This window comes from Bubalus kerabau, chromosome 9 (genome assembly GCF_029407905.1).
Source record: "Bubalus kerabau isolate K-KA32 ecotype Philippines breed swamp buffalo chromosome 9, PCC_UOA_SB_1v2, whole genome shotgun sequence".
Lineage (NCBI taxonomy): Eukaryota > Metazoa > Chordata > Mammalia > Artiodactyla > Bovidae > Bubalus > Bubalus kerabau.
The window spans coordinates 91,175,778-91,195,273 of record NC_073632.1 but is presented as its reverse complement, the minus strand read 5'-3'; the positions used below and the strand labels follow the sequence as shown (position 1 = coordinate 91,195,273).

General features: G+C 41.0%; 1 long non-coding RNA gene across 2 annotated transcripts; it reads right to left on the bottom strand.

Annotated features, from left to right (window-relative positions):
* Positions 1-3,476: 3,476 nt before the first annotated feature.
* LOC129620111 (uncharacterized) lies at positions 3,477-19,494 on the bottom strand. 2 transcript variants are annotated; one of them, XR_008698385.1, is made up of 3 exons: positions 19,411-19,494; positions 4,641-4,692; positions 3,477-3,692 (listed from the first exon to the last, which is right to left on the bottom strand). It is a non-coding gene; the product is annotated as an uncharacterized LOC129620111 (long non-coding RNA). The 2 variants fall into 2 exon arrangements; XR_008698384.1 differs by lacking the exon at positions 19,411-19,494 and adding an exon at positions 9,149-9,276.
* Positions 19,495-19,496: the final 2 nt, after the last annotated feature.

Here is a 19,496-nt window from a genome sequence, read left to right as displayed (position 1 = left end):
TAGGTTAAGCTGATTTATGAAAGTACTTGTAATTCTATAAGGGTATAACTCTTATTACTTGACTTGTCGAGAGAGCATGCATCTAATTAATACAAGCCGATTTATTGGCTCTGTTTATGAATGAAATTAACCTACCAGTTCTTATCTACTCTTATTTTTACAGGTAGTCTTGTGGTAAAGTGTCTAAGTCTACATTGAAAGCTGGCTATTTATATTGAAATGATCAAGCTTGGCCCATGGATCTCTGTTAAATCAAAAGAAGACAATAAATGATGCACAGGTCTGATTTTTCAAAAGACACAGTCAAAGACATTTAAATAATAAGGAGGTTACATTTTCTGATACAAAGGACTTCATTTCCTGGCTACATACAATTTCTGAAGCATTTAGTCACTTAATATCTCAGAATGCCAGTTACCTCATGTAAAAAACAGAGATAAGAATAAGGCCTTCCAAATAAGCTGTCAGGAGAGTCAATCTAAAGGCTCTACTGAAAGTGTTCCTTGAACAGTAGGGCATTGTGATAATTTTTCATGGTCAAGTTAGTAACACATGAATAAAATTCTCAAGAACAAACTTGATATTTGATTGCAACTTCTGTTGCTTGATAAAAATATTAATAGCCACAATTCTCAGGGGTTGGTAATATTCTCCAAAGGCAGATTGCAGATATTATGTGCCTTCTGGCTGCAGTATACTTATTCTTGGCAAGTATTCTTGCCAAAAAATAGAACTTGACTCTCATCAAGTTTCTAGATATAGTGACTGATGTACAGGAAATCTTTACAAAGCTGGAGGGCCATCAGTAAATTCTAGACTAAGGGAAACCCTCTAGGACAAATGACCTGGTTTCTTTAATAAAGAAACTTCAAGGAATAAAATAAAGAGAGGAAAAAAAGATGGAGGAGGAAACTGGAGGTTTAAAGTGATTTAAGAGGTACACATATCAATTGCAAATGTATGGCATAGCACCCAGTTTATTCAATAAATCCTTTTTAGGAGTTAAAAAGAGACAGGGAGAGCCCAGCATTTAAGGTAGACTTCATCAAAATCTGAAAATATTTGTTACTCAAAAGACATCTTAAGGGAAGGAAAAGACATCAGCAAAACACATGTAATAAAGGACTTTTATCTAGAATATAAAATGAATTCTCAACACTTAAGAAAAGAAATTAATTTGAAAGTGTCAGTTTAAAAAATGAACAAAGGAACAGATACTTCATCAAAACGACATGGGTGGCAAATAAGCAGATGAAAGATGCTCAATATCATTACTCACTAGGGAAATGTGAATTAAGACCATAATGAGATCCCACCATGTATCTATTAGAATGGCTAAAACTAAAAGAAAAAAAAACCTGACAATATCAAATACTGGGGCAGATGCAAAGCAATTGAAACGCTTATACACAGCTGCTGAGCCTGCAAAATGGTTATCCTAGAAAATAGTTTGGCAGTTTCTTACAAAGTTAAACTACACTTGTGAGTCAGCAGTCATACTCTTAGGTATTTAGCTAAATTTACTTAGAAATGTGTGTTCACACAAAAATCTATATGTGAATGCTTATAGAGGCTTTAATCATAATATATCAAAGCTGAAAAAACCCACATATGGATGGTTAAACAAACTGTAGTGTGTCCATACAATGGAATGCTGCTGCTGCTGCTGCTGCTAAGTCGCTTCAGTCGTGTCCAACTCTGTGCAACCCCATAGACAGCAGCCCACAAGGCTCCTCTGTCCCAGGGATTCTCCAGGCAAGAATACTGGACTGGGTTGCCATTTCCTTCTCCCATACAATGGAATAGTAATCAGCAAAGAAAGGGAGAAATTACTAATTACGTAATGAATATAAATGAATCTCTCTACTTTAAATGTGTTTGAAATTTTCTCTAATACAGCATTTATTTTTTATCTTTTTTATCATGAAGCTTGTTTTATTATAGCAACTAACCTAATAGTAAGTCTTAAAAATGCATCATACTGTATATGTTTAACATAAGTAAACATGTTTATTTAAACAAACTTTGGCCACCTGATGTGAAGAACTGACTCATTGGAAAAGACCCTGATGCTGGGAAAGATTGAAGGCTGGAGAAGAAGGGGACAACAGAGGTGGCTGGATGGCATCGCTTACGCGATGGACCTGAGTTTGAATAGGCTCCAGAGTTGGAGATGGACAGGGAACCCTGGCGTGCTGCAGTCCCTGGTGTCGCAGAGTCAGACACGACTGAGCGACTGGACTGAACTGAACTGAAGTTGCACTACTTTTTGTAATGAAAGATTTTTACTAAATATTGAGTAACAATTTAATCCACCATCTTTATAGTTCTTACTATGGTCTTTTGGCCCGAACTCTGAGTACTGCTCCCTATAGTGAGAAGATTTAAAAAATAAAAATTGTGGACTCTTTTGCATGGAAACTTAGAGTTTGTTTTTTCTTATAATAAGAACACTTGACAAGGGATCTACCCTTTAACAAATTTGTAAGTGCATGATACAATACTGTTAACCGTAGGCACAATATTGTAGAGCAGATTTCTGGAATTTATTCCTCTGGTATAACGGAAGCTTTATACGTGGTGAATAGCGATTCCCACTTCCCCCTCCCCCAGACCCTGGCAACCATTTCTGGGCTTACATATTATACATCCAAAATAGTTAGAATCAGGATATTAAAGAGATATCAACATTCCCATGTTCATTATTACATTATTCATAATAGCCAAGATCTGGAAACAACCTAATGTCCATTGTCAGGTGATTAGATTAAAAAATGTGGTAGATACATACAATGGGATATTTTTCAGCTTTAAAAAGAAGGAATTATTGCCCTGTGCAGCAACATGGATGAACCCAGAGGACATTATGTTAAGTGAAATGAGCCAGTTCCAGGGCAAGTACACAATTCCACTTATATGAGATATCGAGTGACACTTTTAAAAGAATTGACAATAATTAAAAAAATAGAACTCTTTACTCTATAAATTAAAATATATATATATATATATATATAAATCTCTGCCAGGGAAGTCAAGGCAAATATGGAAATTTAAAGTGTGAGTTGCTTTTTAAATTCCCAGATGGTACCAATCTTCACTGGAAATCCATCATGCCTGGCATCAGTTCTTATTTCCAGACACTTACTCCACCTTAAGCTAGTTGTAGTTTGATCCTAAGGTATGAAGTCCTGAGCCTCTGAGACATTATTATCACAGATTTGCCTCATAGTCTCACATTAACCTAAAATATTTTAGTGTTCAGTACAAACCATAGGCCTCTGTATATTTCTCTCATTGTTGCTGTCTGTTCTTAGAAATGTTCTCTGCTTTCTGGTTTTAGAGTGCTTTCTCTTCTAGTTAGAATGACTATAAGAGACAGGAAAGGCTACCCACTCTGGTGTTCTGGCGTAGAAAATTCCATGGACAGTCGCAAAGAGTCGGATACAACTGAGCAACTTTCACTTTCACTTTTCATACCAATGGTACAAATTTTACTTCATGGAACCCTGCTTCAGACTCTGGAAAATGCAAATGTATTCATAGGGGAAGATAACAGACAGATATATAGGGTCTTATTACAGAGTACTCAATAGTTGGAGGAGGTCCTCTTATGATGGAGTCACTTCTGTTTTTAAAAAGTCCTCCCGTTGTATATAGTCTTCAAGTCTTCAGTACGCCTCTGTTCTTCATTCCTAATGAAGTCACAGAGGACAAGAGTCAAAGTAGGAGAGTCACGGCCACAGGCAGAGGAACACCATCAAACCCGTGGACCGAGGCCAGCCTGGCTCAGGCCAGAGCAGGAAGCAGCCAGCAGCAGCCAGGCCAGCAAGAACTTGGCATGGGTGTCCGGGTCATGCAGCCAGAGGTAAACAGGTTGGGGGAGGTCAGAGCCGAGCAGGGCCTCTCGGAGCTCACGGGACAGAAGGCTTGGCCCGGCCCTGCCTTTCCCCGTGACCAGGCATTTTTGAAGTGGTTGTATTTCAGGTACTGACTCGAGCTGCCTTGCTGTTCTCGCCTGTCTCCTGCACTTCTGAATGACAGTAAATTCCTTAGTTTTTGCCCCTTCAGCAGCTCATTCTGAATCTAAAGTTGCAGTAAATATTAATCAAATATTTAACTAATATTAATCAGTTTGCAGATTTGATTTGCAGTCTGCAAATCAAATTGCAGAAACTATCAGTAAGCAGTTTGGACTGTCAGACTTCTATGAGATATGTGGGTTATTTTTTTAAGTTTAAATGCCTCATTTCCAAACATGATATTTTTCTTGTATTAAAACATAGTATTTTTTTTCCTATGTGGTTTATAGTAGAACATTTTATGAAATACTTTATTTAAATGGAATTATGAATGAAATGAGATACTTAAATCTATGGTTCTCTAAATCATAAATATAACAAAACACTATTATGATATAGATGACTTTTTGAGGTGTCTTTTAGTCTAAAATTAGAAACTAAACTATCTTTTTTTTTTTTAACTTAACCATATTGTATTGGTTTTGCCATATATCGAAATGAATCCACCACAGGTATACATGTGTTCCCCATCCTGAACCCTCCTCCCTCCTCCCTCCCCATACCATCCCTCTGGGTCGTCCCAGTGCACCAGCCCCAGGCATCCAGTATCATGCATCGAACCTGGACTGGTGACTCGTTTCATATACGATAACTGACTTCAATCTGGGCATCACTGAAAAAAAAAATATGAAGAAAGTGGTTTGTTTCCCTTCAGGAGCTACTGATCCCCACAATCATAGGTATCTTTCTTGTTCCACTGAATTCCCTGGTCATTAACCCACAAATCCTTAATGCCTATAGAATGGATTCAGGACCTAGTTCCTAATCTTCTCACCACCAAAGCTTCCCAAATAGATAATTCCTTTTCTTCTTCTCTCCATGTATGCAGAAATAACACTATAAATGATAATTTCATTGGCACCCTGAGAAGGAATAATATCACTTACAAGTAAAGAAGCTCAATCTTTCCTTAGCCTCTGCAGTATATAATGTGTAGTGGCTATACCTAGATAGAGCATACCGGTGGCCTCAGTAGGAATTGCTGGTTGTGAGGTGTACAACTACAGAAAGAAACCCTTATAAACACTCTGAAAAAGAAGGCATCAGTATGTTGCTCTTTTTAAGTGCGGCCTCAAAGTGGTACAGGTGAACTTGTTTACAAAACAGAAACAGAGTCACAGATGGAGAAAACAAACATGGTTACCAGAGGGGAAAGGGAGGAAGGATAAATTGGGAGATTGGGCTTGACATATACACACTGCAATATATAGAATAGATAATTAATAAGCTCTATATAGCATAGGTCCCATCACTTCAAGGGAAATAGATGGGGAAACAGTGGAAACAGTGTCAGACTTTATTTTTCTGGGCTCCAAAATCACTGCAGATGGTGATTGCAGCCATGAAATTAAAAGACGCTTACTCCTTGGAAGGAAAGTTATGACCAACCTAGATAGCATATTCAAAAGCAGAGACATTACTTTGCCAACAAAGGTCTGTCTAGTCAAGGCTATAGTTTTTCCTGTGGTCATGTATGGATGTGAGAGTTGGACTGTGAAGAGCGCCAAAGAATTAATGCTTTTGAACTGTGGTGTTGGAGAAGACTCTTGAGAGTCCCTTGGACTACAAGGAGATCCAACCAACCCATTCTGAAGGAGATCAGCCCTGGGATTTCTTTGGAAGGAATGATACTAAAGCTGAAACTCCAGTACTTTGGCCACCTCATGCAAAGAGCTGACTCATTGGAAAAGACTCTGATGCTGGGAGGGATTGGGGGCAAGAGGAGAAGGGGACGACAGAGGATGAGATGGCTGGATGGCATCACTGACTCCATGGACGTGAGTCTGAGTGAACTCTGGGAGTTGGTGATGGACAGGGAGGCCTGGCATGCTGCGATTCATGGGGTCGCAAAGAGTTGGACACGACTGAGCGACTGATCTGATCTGATCTGATATAGCATAGAGCTCTAATGGCCTATATGGGAAAAAAAATCTAAAAAGAGCAGGTATATGTAGATGCATAACTGGCTCACTTTGCTGTATACCTGAAACTAACAAGACATTGTAAATCAACAATACTCCAATAAATTTTTTTTAAGTTTGTCAGACAATTAGTTTGCTGAGTTTCAGCTGTTCTGATTCTGCAGTTAACACCATGACCTTGTACAAGTATTCAGTGTCTGCATTTAGTGTCTTTATTTATAAAATGATGGGTTAATCATCTCTAAGGTCCAACTTATTTGCTCATCTTATTCCTGAAAAAAGGAAAATACAAAACCAGCAGACCCCCGCTCTGCTTTCTGTTCTGTGGTTCTGTGTTGTGAGACCTGGAGGTCAAACTCACTTGCACGCTGCTTGCCCCTCTTTCCTCAAGTGCTAAGTAGGGATAGTTTGACTAACTCATGAGATCGATAGTGAAGTTACAATAATTGGTTATATAAATAGCTTGAAATAATTTATTATACTATAATGTATTATACAAATGTAAGGGACCCTCCACTTAAAATTGTGCTCAGTTGCTCAGTTGCTCAATTGTGGCTGACTCTTTGCGACCCTATGGACTGTAGCCCGCCAGGCTCCTCTGTCCATGGAATTCTTTAAGCAAGAATACTGGATGGAGCATGCACAGGGACCCATAGGGAATAAAGAGGACTTCTTTACCACTTCCCGCCTCAGTCAATTTTTTTTTACAATCCACCCCCTCCAATTCCTGATCCTGAGGTCCTTATCTTTTCAGGCATCTAGGTCAAACTCAAGGGTGCTTTAATGTTGCCGTTTATATCATCCCAAGTCAGGGGCCTCGTAAACCATAAGTTTGTACAACAGTTAGATTAGGTGCATTTACTTTGATGTACTTTGCATCAAGGCCAGTCCTGAAAAGTACTCGAGTAGTCCCTTGGTATCGGTGGGGCGTTGGTTCCAGGACTCTCTGTGGATACTGAAAATTCGAGGATGCTCAAATTCTAGAGTCAGCATGCCATATCTGGTAGCTCTCCATCTGCTCTAGATTAAACCAACCGACCCCATACTACTGCATTTGTTGAAAGAAAAACCTGCACACCAGTGGATCCATGCAATTTAAACCCATGTTGTTCAACAGTCAACTGTATTTTTCTCTTCTTTCCAAAGTCTGCTTTCCTCTATTTTACAAATGCATATGTTCTTTAACAAACATGAAAAGCATTTAACCAAATGTGGGAAGCAATTGAAAGTTATTCTAGTGCTGAGGCATCAGTCAGTTCTACTTCTATAATGTCAAGGAACATTATTGTGTGACCTCACTAGGAAGGGAAGAGATAATGTTGTTTATAATGTTTCTCTGCATAAAATATGCTGAGCAGTGAGTGAGCAGAATCAGGGTGTGGCTGGCTGCTTTAACTCTGGACACAGATTAGGCCCCCAAAAAAGATGACGAGGCATTTGAATTGTGGTGACATAGGCTTTAATGAATGACCTAAGTGGGCTCGCTCTAGACTTCTCCATTTCTGGTTGGAAATGAAATTAAGCTTCTGATAAGTAAACTGCAAGTCCATTTACAGTTAATTTAATTTTTTTATATGTGTTTGTTTTCAATATCTTGTTAATTAAATCACAGTGTATGGTACTCAGGTCCTCGACTCAAATCCTGGATCACAAATTGATTTTGCTGTCCCTTCTACTCACAAATATGGATGATATGAAAATCCGTAATGCCTTGGGTAACATAAAATGACAGTGAAGTTAGTTCCAGGATTTCCACGAAAAGGATATTAAGGAGAATGCACGTTGGCCTTCCTTTGTGTCCAAAAACTTGGTAAAATTTCTACATGGATCAAAACTTGCCCAGCACTATCAAGGAAAATTGAAGAAGAGGATGTCAGAATTGTAACCCTTTGCAATTCTGATTATACTACACCTTAGTGTACAAATTGGGGCTTCCCAGGTGGCTCAAACTGTAAAGAATCTGCCTGCCAATGCAGGAGACCTGGGTCCAACCCTTAGGTTGGGAAGATCCCCTGGAGAAGAAAATGGCAACCTACTCCAGTATTCTTGCCTGAGAAATCTCAGGGACAGAGGAGCCTGGTGAGCTACAGTTCAGGGGGTTGCAAGCTTAGGACATGACTTAGCAACTAAACCACCATCACTGTGCAGATTGTATGAAAACAAACAAACAGATGCAGACCTAGACCTGGGATCACTGAGACTCTCTCCAGAGTCCATAGGTGAAACAAAAAGGATATGGATATAAACTTCCAGAGCTAAATTTGGAAGCTTCCATTTCTCCTTTTAATCTTCTCACCATCCTGAGCCCCACATTTCAGATCTTCTTCAGACTTTCAATTGTCCATAATCCTTCTAAATAAAGTACTGCCTAGTCAACGGTTATCTGTCTTTTAATAGGTGATCCTAGAAGACCTCATAGTCATCAAAGAAACGCATTGATAAACTGGTGTCCCACCCAGAGGACTTGTCTTTCACATAGCTGTGTAGACCTCAGATTTCCCGACCTTGAAGAAGACAAGACACATTCTCTGCTAGAATCTTGTTTTCTTCAAAGGAAAGTCGGTCCAGAGAGAAACCAGGAGGCCATTCCCCAGACAGTAGCTTCAGCTTAGTAAAGAACGGAGAAAGCTCTCACTCTTGAATCCTCTGAATTCTGGAGGAGAGAATTAGAAAGGCCCACTCTAATCTACACTCTGAAAGACACCTAATTTTTCTTTTACTGGGAAAATGCCCCTAAGTTCTCATTTTGGCTTTCAGTACTGATGTGACAGACCCTTTCCTATTACAAGCCTTTCCTACATTCCTGCGGACCTGCTAGAATGATCGCTAGTATCAGCTAAGGCTTATTGGACCTCCCTAGTGGTCCAGTGGTTAAGACTTTGTGCTTCCACTGCAGGGGGGTTGGGTTCCACCCCTGGTTGGGGAAATAGGATCCCACATGCTGCATGGCCAGCCAAAAAAACACAAACAAACAAACTTCTTTCTTCCAGCCCCATCATCTATATTTTCCCTCCAGGCCCATCTTCTAAATTCTGAACACATACTGAACCGTTTGTCTACCTAGAGAGAAATGAAAGTGTGTGTGTAGGCATGCTAAGTTTCTTTGGTCGTGTCTGACTCTTTACAACCCTATGGACTGTAGCCCACCAGGTTTTTCTGTCCACGGGATTCTCCAGGCAAGAATACTGCAGTGGGTTGCTGTGCCGTCCTCCAGGGGATCTTCCCGATCCAGGGATCAAACCCACCATCTCTTGTGCCTCCTGCTTTGGCGGGAGGGTTCTTTACCACTAGTGTCACCTGGGAAGCCCAAAAGAGACATGAAAGTAATGCTAGTTAATTTATTTATTCAGAAAACGCTCTGTCTAAGCAAGACAAACTAACCAGGCTTGTCACTTCAGATATTTCACTGGAGTGGGAAATAATCCATTGATCCTGAAGATCAGCTTGCCTCTGCTCCTATAAATATGCCAAGGTAACTGTGGGCAGGTGAAGGGCTAGCCTAATGTTATTATGCACTCTCTTTCTTTTATTCTCAACGTGTAAGGTCTTGCAAGAGAAAAGTCTGTGAAAACTTGCTGCCATCTCAAAGTACAAAATAATAATAATTTACTACTACTGGGGCAACACAGATGTCTTTTCAAAAACATTTGTTTAACATCATCTATATCATAATCCCCTGTGTTCTGGGGAAATAAGCAAAACAGACAATAAACCTTGACTCTAGGTAATTTGGGCTTAGTAGATCGGTACTCCAAGGCTTAATAGAAGCATTAAGTTATAAATCTTGATGGTAGGACTCACCGCCTTTCACAGGCTCATCTCACAGGCTGGCTCAGTTGTTTTTGGGTTTTCCCAGGGATTCGACACATGTGCTCAAGAATAAACCCACTAATGATCTTCTGCACTGGCTCTTCTTCAAGGCCCAGTGCCTTCCGTGAGGACATACTCTTACCCCTGGTTTCCATAGGTACCCCTGTCATTCTGTCAGGCTCTTCAGCAGTTTCTCCATGGTTGTACACAAGTGGGAACAAATTTTCCTCTACTCAACACAATATCACAACTTGGCTTGAAGCAGCACAGAAATAGCTCTTCCAGCTTCTACTACTACATCTTCCTGGCTAAGATGCCTGACTTCACTTCTAGAATCTGCCTGAGTATAAGATGCCCAACATTACTGAGTGCTCATATGTGCCAGGCATTGTTCTAAGCACTTTATGTGGATGAACTCATTTAAATCTCACATTAGCCTATGTTAGGCATAGGTGTGGGCTGTGCTATTATCTTTTCCACCTTAAAGATGGGGAAAATAAGGTATAGTATGTTAGTTATCTACTGGTACACAACAATTGACCACAAAGTTAGTGGTTTAAAACAACAGATACTTATGTCACATTTTCTATGGGTCAGTGCATAACTTAACTGGTGCCTCTGCTTCAGGGTCTCTCATTTGGCTGCAATCAGAGTGTTGGCTAAGGTTCAGGTCTCATCTGAAGTCTTGACTGGGAAAGATCTATTTCTGATCTCATGTATATAGCTATTGGCAAGAGTCACTTCCTCTGGGACGTTGAATTGAGGGCCTTAGTTCTTAGCTGGCTGTTGTCCTGTGGACACCCTCAGATCCCTGCCATGTAGGCCTTCCCAACCAGGTGAATTACTTCATCAAAGCAAGCAAGGGAAATAGTCTGGCAAGAAGATAAAAGTCACAGTATTTGTAGCCGAATTGTGGAAATGATACCCCAACTCCTTTGACATATTCCATTGGTTACAAACAAGTCACAGCTCCTCCCCACACTCATAAGAAGATTATGTAAGTGTCCATACATACAAGGAGACATGAGTCATTGAGGGCCATTTGGGGGTCTGTATGCCACATGCAGAGAGGTTAAGTAACTTACTCTCTTATCCCTTTGGGACAGCTATAACAAAATATCAGAGATTAAAGTGACTTACAAATAACAGGCATTTATTTCTTCCAGTTGTGGAGACTGGAAAGTGCAAGACCATGGCACCAGCAGATTCAGTGCCTGGTAAGAGCCCTTCACTGTACCCTCACTTGGTGGAAGGAGCACAAAGACTGCTGTAGGGACTATTTTGTAAGAACACTAATTTTATTTATGGGAGCTCTGCCCCCATGACTTAATCACATCTTACAGGCCCTACCACCTAATACCATCACCTTGGGGATTGGGTTTCAGGATATGAATTTGGGTAAGAACAACAGACATTCCATCTACTGCACTTACCCAAGAATTAACAACTAATAGACAATTAAGTCAGCATTTGAGTACAGGAAAACTAGCTCCAAAGGACAGTGAAGTTCAAATGGACTGTAAATTAGGCTACACTCAGAACAAGGATGTTCTCTTTTATCATCCTTGGAATGAGTCACTAAAATAAAAGTTGCTGAAGATGGAGGCTTTTTTGTGGTTATTGATTTTTTCCCCCACACAGGTTTTCAAAAACATGAAAACAACACTATGTGACTTAAACACAATTATCTAGATTGCCCTGGGTTCATGGGTGCTCAGGAGTGTCCGACTCTGAGTGTCCACTAGACTCCTCCCTGGAATTTTCCAGGCAAGAATACTGGAGTGGGTTGCTATTTCCTCCTCCAGGGGATCTTCCTGACCCAGGGATCAAACCCATATATCCTGTACTGCAGGTAGACTCTTTACCACTGTGCTACCTTGAAAACCTACTTAGGCTGCCAGGAGCTTTAAAAAAAATAATCAGAAGATGTGGTAAGCCTGTTTCCTTCATTTTCAGGTTGCAACAACTATTGTCTACAGCTAAGTAACAACTTAGTAACAATATGCTTGTCTGATTCCAACAACTCCCTCTGAGCCCATTTCCTGTTACTAGCATGCCCTTTGACTGTAGGCATTTTATTTTTCTACCATTAAAATTGAAAAGAGGGCATAGTAGGCCTGAACACAGAATCAGTTCAGTTCAGTCGCTCAATCATGTCCAACTCTTTGCGACCCCATGAATCGCAGCACGCCAGGCCTCCCTGTCCATCACCAACTCCCGGAGTTCATTCAGACTCACGTCCATCGAGTCAGTGATGCCATCCAGCCATCTCATCCTCTGTTGTCCCCTTCTCCTCCTGCCCCCAATCCCTCCCAGCATCAGAGTCTTTTCCAAAGAGTCAACTCTTCGCATGAGGTACCCAAAGTACTGGAGTTTCAGCTTTAGTATCATTCCTTCCAAAAAAATCCCAGGGCTGATCTCCTTCAGAATGGACTGGTTGGATCTCCTTGCAGTCCAAGGGATTCTCAAGAGTCTTCTCCAACACCACACTTCAAAAGCATCAATTCTTTGGCACTCAGCCTTCTTCACAGTCCAACTCTCACATCCATACATGACTACTGCAAAAACCATAGCCTTGACTAGATGGACCTTCGTTGGCAAAGTAATGTCTCTGCTTTTGAATATGCTATCTAGGTTGGTCATAACTTTCCTTCCAAGGAGTAAGAGTCTTTTAATTTCATGGCTGCAGTCACCATCTGCAGTGATTTTGGAGCCCAAAACAATAAAGTCTGATACTGTTTCCACTGTTTCCCCATCTATTTCCCATGTAGTGATGGGACCGGATGCCATGATCTTCATTTTCTGAATGTTGAGCTTTAAGCCAACTTTTTCACTCTCCTCTTTCACTTTCATCAAGAGGCTTTTTAGTTCCTCTTCACTTTCTGCCGTAGGGTGGTGTCATCTGCATATCTGAGGTTATTGATATTTCTCCCGGCAATCTTGATTCCAGCTTGTGCTTCTTCCAGTCCAGCGTTTCTCATGATGTACTCTGCATATAAGTTAAACAAGCAGGGTGACAATATACAGCCTTGACATACTCCTTTACCTATTTGGAACCAGTCTGTTCCATGTCCAGTTCTAACTGTTGCTTCCTGACCTGCATACAGGTTTCTCAAGAGGCAGGTCAGGTGGTCTGGTATTCCCATCTCTTTCAGAATTTTCCACAGTTTGTTGTGATCTATACAGTCAAAGGCTTTGTCATAGTCAGTAAAGCAGAAATAGATGTTTTTTTGGAACTCTCTTGCTTTTTCCATGATCCAGCAGATGTTGGCAATTTGATCTCTGGTTCCTCTGCCTTTTCTAAAACCAGCTTGAACATCAGGAAGTTCACGGTTTATGTATTGCCGAAGCCTTGCTTGGAGAATTTTGAGCATTACTTTACTAGCATGTGAGATGAGTGCAACTGTGTGGTAGTTTGAGCATTCTTTGGCATTGCCTTTCTTTGGGATTGGAATGAAAACTGACCTTTTCCAGTCCTGTGGCCACTGCTGAGTTTTCCAAATTTGCTGGCATATTGAGTGCAGCACTTTCACAGCATCATCTTTTAGGATTTGAAATAGCTCCACTGGAATTCCATCACCTCCACTAGCTTTGTTCGTAGTGATGCTTTCTAAGGCCCACTTGACTTCACATTCCAGGATGTCTGGCTCTAGGTCAGTGATCACACCATCGTGATTATCTGGGTCATGAAGATCTTTTTTGTACAGTTCTTCTGTGTATTCTTGCCACCTCTTCTTAGTATCTTCTGCTTCTGTTAGGTCCATACCATTTCTGTCCTTTATCGAGCCCATCTTTGCATGAAATATTCCCTTGGTATCTCTAATTTTCTTGAAGAGATCTCTAGTCTTTCCCATCCTGTTGTTTTCCTCTATTTCTTTGCATTGATCGCTGAGGAAGGCTTTCTTATCTCTTCTTGCTATTCTTCGGAACTCTGCATTCAGATGCTTATATCTTTCCTTTTCTTCTTTGCTTTTAGCTTCTCTTCTTTTCACAGCTATTAGTAAGGCCTCCCCAGACAGCCACTTTGCTTTTTTGCATTTCTTTTCCATGGGGATGGTCTTGATCCCTGTCTCCTGTACAATGTCACGAACCTCATTCCATAGTTCATCAGGCACTCTATCTATCAGATCTAGGCCCTTAAATCTATTTCTCACTTCCACTGTATAATCATAAGGGATTTGATTTAGGTCATACCTGAATGGTCTACTGGTTTTCCCTATTTTCTTCAATTTAAGTCTGAATTTGGTAATAAGGTAATAAGGAACACTGAATAGAGAGCCTGTTTATGGGGTAACTTAAAATTGGTTTCTCCCTTATATCTAACCTATATCAAGTTTCTTTGAATAAGGCAGTGTTTATACACATAAATTAAATATCACCCTCAAGATGTGCTGTCAGCTTAACAAAGTTACACATATTTATTTGTAGACCATTGATATAAGACAATGTCATTATTACCCCCACCTGCGAGAAGGCTACCTGCTTATCTGCTCATGCACAAACTAGTCTATCTAGTGGTAGCTACCTGAAATATAAATGCAACACCTTAGAGGAACTCAAAAATCTTTTGGGAAATAGGATTATTCATTTGTTCCTTTATTTGATCAGTAGACATATATTCTGTACGCTAGGGCATGCTAAGTCACTTCAGTCATGTCCAACTCTTTGTTACCCTATGGTCTGTATGCTAGTAACTGTACTAATAGGTCTAATTATAATAACTAAAATTGTGAAACACTGAAATGCAGATGATTGATAATATCAACAGTGTCCTATACCAAGTTTGTGGTATACAGGAACAATACCTGGGTCCTTGTTGTTCAGTTGCTCAGTCGTGTCTGACTCCTTGCGACCCCATGGACTGCAACACACCAGGCTTCCCTGTCCTTCACCATCTCCCAGAGCTTGCTCAAATTCATGTCCATCAAGTCAGTGGTGCCATCAAACCATCTCGTCCTCTGTTGTCCCCTTTTCCTCATGCCCTCAATTTTTCTCAGCATCAGGTAGCCAAAGTATTGGAGCTTCAGCTTCAACTTCAGCACCTAGGTCTTCTACTTTTTGCAAAATTCCAAGCTGCCTTGGTTCAAATTCCCTCAGTGGTAGTGGTTTAGCTGCCCAGTGGCGTCCAACTCTTGGGACCCCATGGACCATAGCCCACCAGGCTCCTCTGTCCATGGGATTTCCCAGGCAAGAGTACTGGAGTGGGTTGCCATTTCTCTCTCCAGGGGATCTTTCTGACTCAGGGATTGAACCCATGTGAAAAAGTGTCTCCCGCATTGCAGGCAGATTCTTTACCACTGTGTCACCTGGGAAGACTCAAATTCCCTTGATTATTTAAATAAAATTGCAAGGTTGATTTGGGGTTATGAACATTATCCTTGGCAAGCTGTTTCTAAATTACCATATAACTGTAGGTTATTTGTCACATTATCCATACTTCAAATAAACTATATAAGAAATATAATTACAGCTATTAGGTTCTAAATTCTGGCAATTAGGTGATTCAAACTGGCTCTTTCTTATAATTCCTTAGGCACATATCATAAAAGAGGAATGGTATCCCCCACCGCAGCCCCAGCTGGCAATTCTGATTGTCCTGTGATTTCACAGCTGCAAATAGGCCCCCACCCTTTCACACTTGTCTCAGGCCAGGGATGCTTTCTTTAATTAGTACATGACAAACTTGAGTCCTGATTTGTCTGTTGCTTTGGTCCCTGGGTTACCTGAGTGCAGGCTCGTCTAATTGGGAAAGAAAACCTACTTTAACAGTGATGCTATTTGCCTGACACTGAAAAAAGGGGAGAGTAATTTTTCTGGTTGTTGAATTTGCTTTCTTTATCTACTGCATTTGCATTCACTGGGAACTTCTCTCTCTTACAATTTAGTATCATGTCTAAGCTTTGTACCTACATTTTTGCTGTTATTTTCATTCTTATGGTTCTTAAACCTTCTCCAACTTGAAAATGGCCTCTTAAAAAAGCCACTAAGAGCTAAGCCTGTGAGAGACAGCCTGCAGAGTATGATTTGAGGAGATGCAAGGCCCTCCTTTTTGAGGGCAGAGGTGAAGCAAACCAAATACTGCCCTTTCTTCCTTTTTTATTTTAAATTGTCAGGGTTGCTTAACCACTTCTCTTAGTGGTTAAGTCACATAGATGATAGCTTTGTTCTAGAAGTCCAAGTTGCACACAGGTAGAGAAGAGAGCTTACGTAAGGAAATCTGTGATTCCTGGCATTCTGTCTGCTTGAAACAAAAGTTTAAGACCTATTTTCTTAAAAAGTTACCAAGAGGTTTCCTGAGGAATGAGACCATAGGACAGAAAGTGAAAATGGGGATAGGATAAAATGAGAGAAACATATGTTTTATTTGTTTTGGAAGTGACAAACAAACATTAAGCATCTACGTTATACAGGAGGTAGTCAAGGCTATGGTTTTCCAGTAGTCATGAATGGATGTGAGAGTTGGACTATAAAGAAAGCTGAGTGCCAAAGAATCGATGCTTTTGAACTGTGGTGTTGGAGAAGATTCTTGAGAGTCCCTTGGACTGCAAGGAGATCCAACCAGTTCATCCTAAAGGAGATCAGTCCTGGGTGTTCATTGGAAGGCCTGCTGTTGTAGCTGAAACTCCAATACTTGGGCCACCTGATGTGAAGAGCTGACTTATTGGAAAAGACCTTGATGCTGGAAAAGATTGGGGGCAGGAGAAGAAGGGGACAACAGAGGATGAGATGATTGGATGGCATCACCAACTCATTGGACATGAGTTTGGGTAGACTCCAGGAGTTGGTGATGGACAGAGAAGCCTGGTGTGCTGCGGTTCGTGGGGTTGCAAAGAGTTAGACACGACTGAGCGACTGAACTGAATATTAGATACTGAGGGGAGATATGAAAACAATGCAAAACATGCTTCCGTGGGGCTGGAGATACTGCAGGCTGATATACACTGGTGAAGCAGGTGACAGTGGCGTGAGACAGAGGTCAAAGTGCTGCACACAGGCAGGCTGTACTACAGAACTGCCTCACAGAGGACATGGGGTCAGAGCTTCACAGCTAAGAGGGAAGAAGTTCAGACACTGTTATTACATGAGCACAGATGACTTGGAATTGGACTGTGTATAGTGTCTGATGGAGACAAGAAGGAAACTGATCAGGCTAGAATGAAAGATTTACCTCGGGCAGTTGAAGACAGGAACTGAGACTTACCCCATGAGCATTAGATAGTCATCATAGATATCTGAATACAGAAATGACAAAATGAAATGAATGTCATAGGAAGAATGAAGTTGGTGGTGGTTTTGAGGTGGGAAGCACTGGAGGAGGAAAGACAGGTCAGGAAATAGCAGAAGTCCAAATGTGCTTAGGATGGTAACAGGAAGAAATGAACAGGATGGGAAGAAAGGATTTTTTTGTTTTTTTAATGCCTGCACATAGGATATTATTGAGATGGAGGGCGAAAAGCAGACTGTGAGGTCTACCCCCTAAATGACTCAGCTTGAGAGGGGTTGAGAGTGACTCAGTGTCAGCTAGGTGACTTAGTAAAGGGGAAAACCCCAGATTTCAATAAGTATAAACATGGAATCAAGAGATTTTAAAGCTACAAAGGGCTTCAGAGATCCTCTATTCTAGCCCCTTCATTTGATAGGAGGTCAGCTGAGGCACAGGGCAGATGTGCCACTCAACCCAGGGCAGTGAGCAAATGTAGGGAGACCGAGGAGCAAAGGAGGGCCATTGTAGCAGCCCATGCAGACGGCTGCCCACATCTTTTCCCACTGGGCCATCCTGCATGCTTCACCATTCATTCTGTCTAGTTCTCACGACAGTAGCTCTGAAACTCAGGATTGAGGACCAGGGCCCATCTACTACCAAATTATTAATAGACAAAATAAAAATAGACTAACTTTTTCAAAAAGCTAAGTTCATTTATTTAAAGAACTAACCTTTATTAAGGGAGTATGTCCTTGTTTAATAGTTGCTGTTACAACCCCCTTTCATTTAGGAAATGAGGCACTGATATGCATGGTACAATTTTTCCTGTCTTTTGTAACACTAGCTTTTATATACTGTTAGTCATCATTTCTTTATCCTTCTCTTGCCTTGGGCAGGAGCCCTCAGGATGGACACTGGGGTAGAGGTAAGGGGATGTGAAAGTGAAAGTTGCTCGGTCGTGTCGGACTCTTTGCAACTCTATGACTATACAGTCCATGGAATTCTCCAGGCCAGAATACTGGAGTGGGTAGCCTTTCCCTTCTCCAGGTTTCTTCCCAAACCAAGGATTGAACCCAGGTTTCCTGTATTGCAGGTGGATTCTTTACCAGCTAGGCCACAAGAGAAGGCCCATGAGGGGATATAAGGGATAACTACTACCGGGCACTTTTACTCCCTGTCCCTTGGCCTTGGACCAAGGCATGGCAGTAGTAGTGGGAAATGGACCCCAGTTCTTTGATATGGCTCTGTGATATTTCTTCAACCCTTAGTCATTTGCAAAGTAACCTGCAAAAGCAGTTTCTAGCTGCCTTTCCATTAGATCGCACTGTCTTTCCCACAAAGTCAACCTCACTGCTATGGTCTGTGTGGAGGATCATAGTCCCTCACAGAAGCAGACTTCAGTGGGCTGCTCCATCAGGGCTTCGCGACAGCTGCCTGAATCCTGCTGGGCTGAGCCTGGTCCCAGGGGAAGCAGAAGTTACAAGAATCTGGACACCCCAAGAAAAAGAAATGCAAAAAGTCAAAATGGTTGTCTGAGGAGGCCTTGCAAATGACTGAGAAAAGAAGAGAAGTGAAAGGCAAAGCAGAAAAGGAAAGATAAACCCATTTGAATGCAGAGTTCCAAAGAATAGCAAGGAGAGATAAGAAAGACTTCCTAAGTGATCAATACAAAGAAATAGAGGAAAACAATAGAATGGGAAAGACTAGAGATCTCTTCAAGAAAATTAGAGATACCAAGGGGACATTTCATGCAAAGATGGGCACAATAAAGGACAGAAATGGTATGGACCTAACAGAAGCAGAAGATATTAAAAAGAAGTAGTAAGAATACACAGAAGAACTGTACAAAAAAGATCTTCATGACCCAGATAACCATGATGGTGTGATCACGCATCTGGAGCCAAAGTCAAGTGAGCCTTAGGAAGCTTCACTACAAACAAAGCTAGTGGAGGTGATGGAATTCCAGCTGAGCTACTTCAAGTCCTAAAAGATGATGCTGTTAAAGTGCTGCACTCAATATGCTGGCTAATTAGGAAAACTCAGCAGTGGTCACAGGACTAGAAAAGGTCAGTTTTCATTCCAAACCCAAGAAAGGCAATGCCAGAGAATGTTCAAATTATTGCACAACTGCACTCATCTCACATGCTAGCAAAGTAATCCTCAAAATTCTCCAAGCTAAGTTTCAACAGTATGTGAACCGAGAACTTTCAGATGTTCTAAATTAACAACATTTCAGAGATCAAATTGCCAACATCTGCTGGATCATCAAAAAAGCAAGAGAGTTCCAGAAAGACATCTATTTCTGCTTTATTGACTACACCAAAGCCTTTGACTGTGTGGATTACAACAAACTGTGGAAAATTCTTTAAGAAATGGGAGTACCAGACCACCTTACCTGTCTCCTGAGAAATCTGTATGCAGGTCAAGAGGCAACAAACAGAACCTGACATGGAACAACAGACTGGTTCTAAATTGGGAAAG